Source organism: Lipotes vexillifer, unplaced genomic scaffold (genome assembly GCF_000442215.2).
Source record: "Lipotes vexillifer unplaced genomic scaffold, Lipotes_vexillifer_v1.1 scaffold2111, whole genome shotgun sequence".
NCBI classification, from domain to species: domain Eukaryota; kingdom Metazoa; phylum Chordata; class Mammalia; order Artiodactyla; family Lipotidae; genus Lipotes; species Lipotes vexillifer.
The window spans coordinates 127,269-135,305 of NW_006797680.1; positions in this window are offsets into that span (position 1 = coordinate 127,269).

Genomic DNA, 8,037 nt, shown 5'->3' on the forward strand with positions numbered 1-8,037 from the left:
AAAAAAAAAAAAAAAAAAAAAAAAAGAAGGATTGCCAACCCCAAGATTATATAAATCTTATCCTGTATTTCTCTAATTTTGATGGTTTTGTTTTTTAGAAAATGTTCCTTTGCCCTGTCTGGAATTATTTTGATGTATAGATTTAGGTATTCTTTTTTTTTCCCCCAAAGGGTAGACAGTTGTTACCCGGTTTTTATCTCATTGTCCTCATGCCCCCCTCCATTTGAAATGTCATACATATATATACTTTATTCTGTGTTTGAATTCTCTTTAGTACCACTGAACATTGTAGCCCCAGTACACCAGCCTGTAGTTATTGAGTTAGAAATGACTTCATATCTCTTAGGGCAAGTCCTCCTTTTGATCTTTTTTTATTTTTCACAATTTTCTAATGATTCCGACGTGTTTATTTTACCAGATGAACTTTACAGTTATTAGACTTTCCTCCCCCGCAAAAAAAAATAAATTGGGAATTTGATTAGAATTGTCTTAAATTGATATGATAGTGAGAAGTACAGAATTACAGTGCTCTCCAGAAACATGATATATTGCCTCATTTTTAAAAAGCTTTTACATCCTTCAAGAGAGTTTTATTTATTTAAGTCCCATATAATTTGTAATAAATGTATTCCTAGGTAGTACAGATATATGGGAAACAATACTGCAATTGGGAGCTCTTATTCAGTGTGTTACCTATGTGGTCATTTTTGCTATATAGGGGAAGAATGTATTTTCAAAGATTAATTTTAAGTTGGCAGTTTATTGGAATCTATTAAATTCAGAGACATTCAGTTGATCCTTTTGAGTTTTTCCTGCTAAGCAGTCATATCAATGATAAGTTGTAATGATAGGTTATTTTCAAAATTTATAACATAGGTTCTGATGGCATGGGTTAAACAATTCCAGAATAGTGCTAAAGAAGAAAAGTGGCAGTGGCATTCTTGTCTTGTTTCTCATTTTAACCAGACTGTGTTTGCTGCAGCAATTCTAAATTGCTTTTTTGAAAAACCATTCCTCTGGGAGATGGTCAAATAAGTTTGCAAAATGCTGTATACTATAGCCCCTCTTGGAGAGTCATTAGGCAGTAAATTTTGACTAGTATTATTTTGTTTAAAGGAGTATGTTCTTTAAAAGAGTAAAAACTATTTAATCTTATCAAACTCAGCATTTCCTAAACTTATTTGAGTAAAGAACAGCTTTTTTCCCTTTTAAACACCCTAATAACATTTGGCATATCAATGTTCCTCAGAACATCAAGTTAGGAAATGGTGATTTATTATTTCACTGCTGTATGATGCTTGGGTGTTACGATAATTACAGTAGCAAAGTCTGCCATAACTAAGAATTTTTATGACATGAAGGATTTCATAGGCAATCAATATAAAAATTAGCCAGTAACATAGAAAATAGCAAGAAATCAATAGCTATAGGAAAAACTGGATGTTTTCTGAGGCCTGGCTCAGGCAATTTAACAGGTAAATTTCTTTCAGGCATTCAAGGAACAGAGAATTCCTTAATTACCCTTGCCAAATGTTTCTATATCTTTTAATACATTTTGTTTTCTCCCTGAAAAGGTCCAAGTCTTTAATTTATTAATTCTATTTTTTGGTTGTATTTTTGCTTTCCAGTTAATTAATTTTTGTTTATAACTTTATTTACTCTTTTAAAAAAATTTTAAAACTGTTCATCTCTTACATGATATAATTTCCTCTTATTATCTTGCAAGTTCTTTTCATAGGCTCTGTTTTTGTTTTGGGTTTTATCTACTATTAATTCACAATTTATCCATTTATTCATCGTTGAATAAGAAGGGCATATCCTAACCTGCTATCTCTCTCCCTCCAATAAGAGTGGGGTAATTCTTTTATGCTTTCACTGTTTACTTGGTTGTCGTCCCCTCTCTAAGCTTACACTAGATGGCTAGATGGTGTAAGTTTATATTACTGGCTCTGTGAGCCAGCAGGATGAGGTAGTGGGGAGGGAACTAGGGCCAGGGGCAATCCCAGCAGGAGGAGATGTTCACCTCAATTGGCTTTCTTCATTTGTTCTTTTGGCCTCTTCTTCAGGTATGTGATATCATATATACTCATCACTTGTGTGTGGCCAGTGTGTGTGTGGGTTGGATATAAAACATTGAAATAAGTCCTACTGGTTTATTAATGAGGACTCATATCAGGTTGAGACCATCATGTTTATTGAGACCATGGTCAGAGATGCTGAGCTTGCCTTCTGAGAAGGGGCAGCCTGCTCCAAAGTCTGTTGATGTGCAATGTCAAAATAGCAACAAATGGAGTAATTCCTGTCAGGGCCTAGCCCAGGGATTTGGGTTAAGGTATCAGGAGAGCCCTTTGGCCTGTGTTTCATGTTCACAAAACTCAAATTCAGAATTTTAACATTATTCTCAAATGAATTGATTACTCCAGCCATACAGCTAGACTGAGCTGATTGAAAATGTTCATAATACAGCTTAATTTAGTAAATGTAAACTTTTAAAACTATGTGGCAATTTCGATATTTCCAATTTGTATTATTTTATTTTTAAAAATGTATTGGGAGGCTTAGATGAAGAATGTTACTCAGGCTTACCTCAATTTTTGAGAGGTTCTCATCCCAGTCTTTTTCACTGCCTGCTCCCACCTTCAGTCCTTGCTCCTTTAAGCTAGATGGTATTAGTGCTTTTCTGCCAGGATTTTCTTGATTTGTCAGTATATCACAGAACTTCAGATTGGCGATATATTTCAATATGGCCCCATCAGCATCATGTCTTACAGAAATTCCTTGACAATTCTAATGCCCTCATTGTTTGTACAGGTTTCGCTCAATTTTTGTTTCCCTGTGGTCATTTCTATTGATTTGTAGGAGGAAGAACAAAAATTGGGGACCTTTTCCAATGCTACCATCTTTCCAGAAGTCTGTTAGAAAACTTAGGGGAAAAACAATTTTCTAAAACTAGAAAGGAGAAAAATGATTTGGATTATGATTTCAGATATCAGACTGAAGCCACCCAAAGAGCAACTTCATCAGGTGGTGTACATACTTACCAAGGCTTTAGACATTTTGATAATGGGTAAGCACCATTGGCAAAAGGTATTCTAAACCAGCAAACTCCAAAGGTTGGTTAAGCCACTCTCAAGTAAGGAATTGTTTGTCCTGACATACATAGGCAACATTATTCATCAAATGGATATGTATTGAAGCATATGGCTAGCTAGCTTTAGCTGTACTGAGGTATCTAAACACAGATTTGGGTTCCCTAAGTACTATCAGAATTCAACTTCAGAACTTCTTAGCCCAATGTGTAGATTAGCAAATTTAAGGTAATTTCAGGAAAGAGGCTTTAATTTATTATTAAAAGAATAGTTGATGAGCATGAAAGAAAAAAAAGACATGATTACTCAGCTCTAGCTTGGATTTCACAATATTGTTTCTGTTACATTGGGATGATAATAATAGCTAATGTATTCATGGTTATGTTCAATTTTCATAGCAACCCTATAAGGTAGTAGTACTATTATCTTCCCCAGTTTACAGATAAGGAAATAAGCTAACAGATTAATTTTCTGGGGTCACACTGCTATTAAGTGACAGAGCCAAAATTTGAACCCAATTCTGAGATTCCAGAGTGCGTGCTTAACCAGTTCATTCTTCTGCTTCCCCCTGAATCTATTAAACTATACTGGTCTATTTATAATAGAGATTTTATAATAAATTATGTACTAACTTGCCTCCTGGGTGTTGTGGAGATACATTAGCTGTTGTTAAATGAATGCATCTCTGCTGCTGTTCACACTGGTGCAGCTCCCATAAAAATGCATATGTGAGAGTCAGCTTTGTCATAATCAAAACTGCAGTTTGGTGGTTTGGCTTTCTGACTTTTGAGTTATGGCGAATATTTGAAACTGTTCTTCAGTACATCTGTCCACAGTGTCCTAATACATACGATATGCCTCCAAATTGGCAATCACATGGGCCACTTGTGCTTCAGCTGCTCTGGAGGATGCCTGCATTTTGTTGAGCTGCCTCCCAGAGACCTCAGAAGGCAATATGCATTGTGTACTTCACCATGGTATTTGGCAGTTTCTCAAAATGCCCTTAAGAATAAAATTGGAGTAACATGAGCTAGATAATAACAGGCCAGTAGATGGGTTAGTAAGTTGAATTGACAGTGTCAAATGATGTGTCAATATAAACAAGCAGTTTCTAACCTCAGTTCTGTCTCATTGAAATTATTTTTCAGTAACTAGTATGAAAATATAAAATAGCTTGCCCATCCCATGGCAAATACTATAGCATTAGAAGGCAGAATAAATGCACTGGATATCACTAACAAGATCCAAAAGTCCTTAGTAGATCGAAGAAAAACTATAGCCAAATCTAGCAGGATTAAATTGAATGGGATAAAATGTAAAGTCTTGTATCAAAAATTCAGTTACTAAAGGAAAGGGGTTATGTGGCTTAAAAATAGCATTGTTAAAAAAGACTCAGTGATTTTAATTTACTATAAGTTTAACATGAGCCCACTATGTGAGATTATACTGCACACAGGTGTAATGAAGTCTTAGGCTCTATTAATAGAGGCATGGTGTCCAGCACAGAGAAGTCCTTCATAATGTTTTTTTCTTTTCTTGATCATTTATGTTGAGAGATTTGGATCATTTCAGAGCACCACAATTAAGATGAACACAGACAACCTGGAAAGTGACCAAGATGGTAACTCATTTACAAATAGACACAGAACAATTATTAAAAGGATCAAGAATGTTTTAGTCTAAAGAATGGGTGTTGTGGATATATTTGTTTTTTAATAATTGAGGGCCTTGTCAGATAGAAGAGGCGTAACATTTACTTGGGTAGTTTCAGAGGGCAAATCAATTTAAATTTTACAAGAAGTCAGAATTTTGGCTTACTCTTAGGAACTCTATAGCAATAAATTGAAGATACCCTTGTCACTGGAGCTGTTTAAACGGAAGCCCATTAGACAGAAATATTCAAGAATGAATTAGAATACGTTCAAGATTCCTTCCAAAGCTAATATTCTCCCAAATGGACTTTTCAGCTTCTCACTGAAGTTTCAAGGGCTGGGGTCAAAGTTGTTTCAGAATGAAGACATGTTACAAACTCCTGCATTTCTTACCTTAATAAATAGCAAATCAGAAGTAGACTGCTACCTTTGTTGACATAACGTCTAGATAAACTCATTGTTTTATTTCATGATACTACACATGGGAAAAGGACTCAAACAAGATCTTAAACTGAATGTCAGAAAGTGCTGAGAGCTTGGGAGGAGGAAATAGGAGCAGATGCCTGAGGTCAAAGGACTCTAGTTTGAGAATGAAGGTTACAGTGCTATTCTGACCTCCTGTTTCTCTTGATAATATTCTCCTCCCCCTGGCATTCACCATGGTGATGTGAGGAAGCTGAAACTAAGAGTGGTATGTAAGATGTAAGGATATAGCAGTGTGTGTGTGTGTGTGTGTGTGTGTGTGTGTGTGTGTGAATATCCATATATATATATTGGGTCGGCCAAAAACTTCCTTCGGGTTTTTCCATAACATCTAATGGAAAACCTGAACAAACTTTTTGGCTGACCCAACATATACATATATGTATATATGTGCATATATAATTCCATACATAATTCTTTACTTAGGGTGATCCTTTTGGAGCAACAAAAAAGTTAGTACTGTGCTTTACATGATACCTTGGGTTTCATTACATGAAATAAATGACCTTAATATTTTTGAGTCATTATGCTTTGTATTCCTTATAAGTTACCCTAGGACTCCAAAGGGTTTGGAAAAGAGCATCTTGGTACTGGGTACAGGCTGAAACATATCAGTTTCCTTATTTGAGGAATGTAAATTGAACCTCAAATGTGTGTGTATGTGTAAAACTTTGTTTTGACAGCTAAATATAGGTCCCTTCCACATACGCTTATACTAATGAACTACCCTGATATATTCCCCATGTAGATGTTTGCCTTCTCCATGAGCCTTCACCTGGATTAACCACATATTATGTGACCAGAGGCTATAGGAAAATTTCTTGGCTTTATTGCTTTACTCAAACCCCTGCTTCAATTTTTGGATGTATTCGTATATCTGGATGGCTTTAGGCAGTTTGACTTATTTTTATTTTTTTAATATCTTTATTGGAGTATAATTGCTTAACATTGATATGTTAGTTTCTGCTGTATAACAAAGTGAATCAGCTATATGTATACATATATCCTCATATCTCCTCCCTCTTGCACCTCCCTCCCACCCTCCCAATCCCACCCCTCAAGGTGGACACAAAGCACTGAGATGATCTCCCTGTGCTATGTGGGTGCTTCCCACTAGCTATCAGTTTCACATTTAGTACTGTATATATGTCAGTGATTCTCTCTCACTTCGTCCCAGCTTACCCTTCACCCTCCACATATCCTCAAGTACATTCTCTATGTCTGTGTCTTTATTCCTAACCTTCCCCTAGGTTCCTCAGAACCATATTTTTTTCAGATTCCATATATATGTGTTAGCATACAGTATTTGTTTTTCTGTTTCTGACTTACTGCACTCTGTATGACAGATCCTGAGTCCATCCACCTCACTACAAATAACTTAATTTCATTTTTTATGGCTGAGTAATATTCCATTGTATGTATGTGCCACATCTTCTTTATCCATTCATCTGTCAATGGGCACCTAGGTTGCTTCAAAGTCCTGGCTAATGTAAATAGAGCTGCAGTGAACATTGTGGTACATGACTCTGTTTGAATTACGGTTTTCTCAGGGTATATGCCCACTAGTGGGATTGCTGGGTCGTATGGTACTTCTATTTTTGGATTTTAAGGAAACTCCATACTGTTCTCCATAGTGGCTATATCAATTTACATTCCCACAAACAGTGCAAGAGTGTTCCATTTTCTCCACACCCTCTCCAGCACTTATTGTTTGTAGATTTTTTTCACGATGGCCATTCTGACCAGTGTGAGTTATACCTCATTGTGCTTTTGATTTACATTTCCCTAATGACTAGTAATGTTAAGCAACCTTTCATTTGTTTGTTGGCAATCTGTATATCTTCTTTGGAGAAATTTCTGTTTAGGTCTTCTGCCCATTTTTGGATTGGGTTGTTTGTTTTCTGATATTGAGCTGCATGAGCTGCTTGTAAATTTTGGAGATTAATCCTTTCTCAGTTGCTTCATTTAAAAATATTTTCTCCCATTCTGAGGCTTGTGTTTTGGTCTTGTTTATGGTTTCCTTTGTTGTGCAAGAGCTTTAAAGTTTCATTAGGTCGCATTTGTTTATTTCTGTTTTTACTTCCATTTCTCTAGGAGATGGGTCAAAAAGGATCTTGATATGATTTGTGTCATACAGTGTTCTTCCTATGTTTTCCTCTAAGAGTTTTATAGTGTCTGGCCTTAATTTGAGGTCTTTAATCCATTTTGAGTTTATTTTTCTGCATTGTGTTAGGGAGTGTTCTAATTTCATTCTTTTACATGTAGCTGTCCAGTTCTCCCAGCACAACTTATTGAAGAGGCTGTCTTTTCTCCATTGTGTATTTTTGCCTTTTTTTATCAAAGGTAAGGTGACAATATGTGCATGTGTTTTTCTCTGGGCTTTCTATCCCGTTACATTGATCTATGTTTCTGTTTTAGTGGCAGTACCATACTATCTTTTTTTTTTAATGTCTTTATTGGAGTGTAATTGCATTACAATGGTGTGTTAGTTTCTGCTTCATAAGAAAGTGAATCAGTTATACATATATATATGTTCCCATATCTCTTCCCTCTTGCATCTCCCTCCCTCCCACCCTCCCTATCCCACCCCTCTAGATGGTCACAAAGCACCGAGCTGATCTCCCTTTACTATGTGGCTGCTTCCCACCACCTATCTATTTTACGTTTCGTAGTGTATATATGTCCATGCTACTCTCTCACTTTGTCACAGCTTACTCTTCCCCCTCTCCATATCTTCAGGTCCATTCTCTAGTAGGTCTGTGTCTTTATTCCCGTCTTACCCCTAGGATCTTCATGACCTTTTTTTTTTCCCT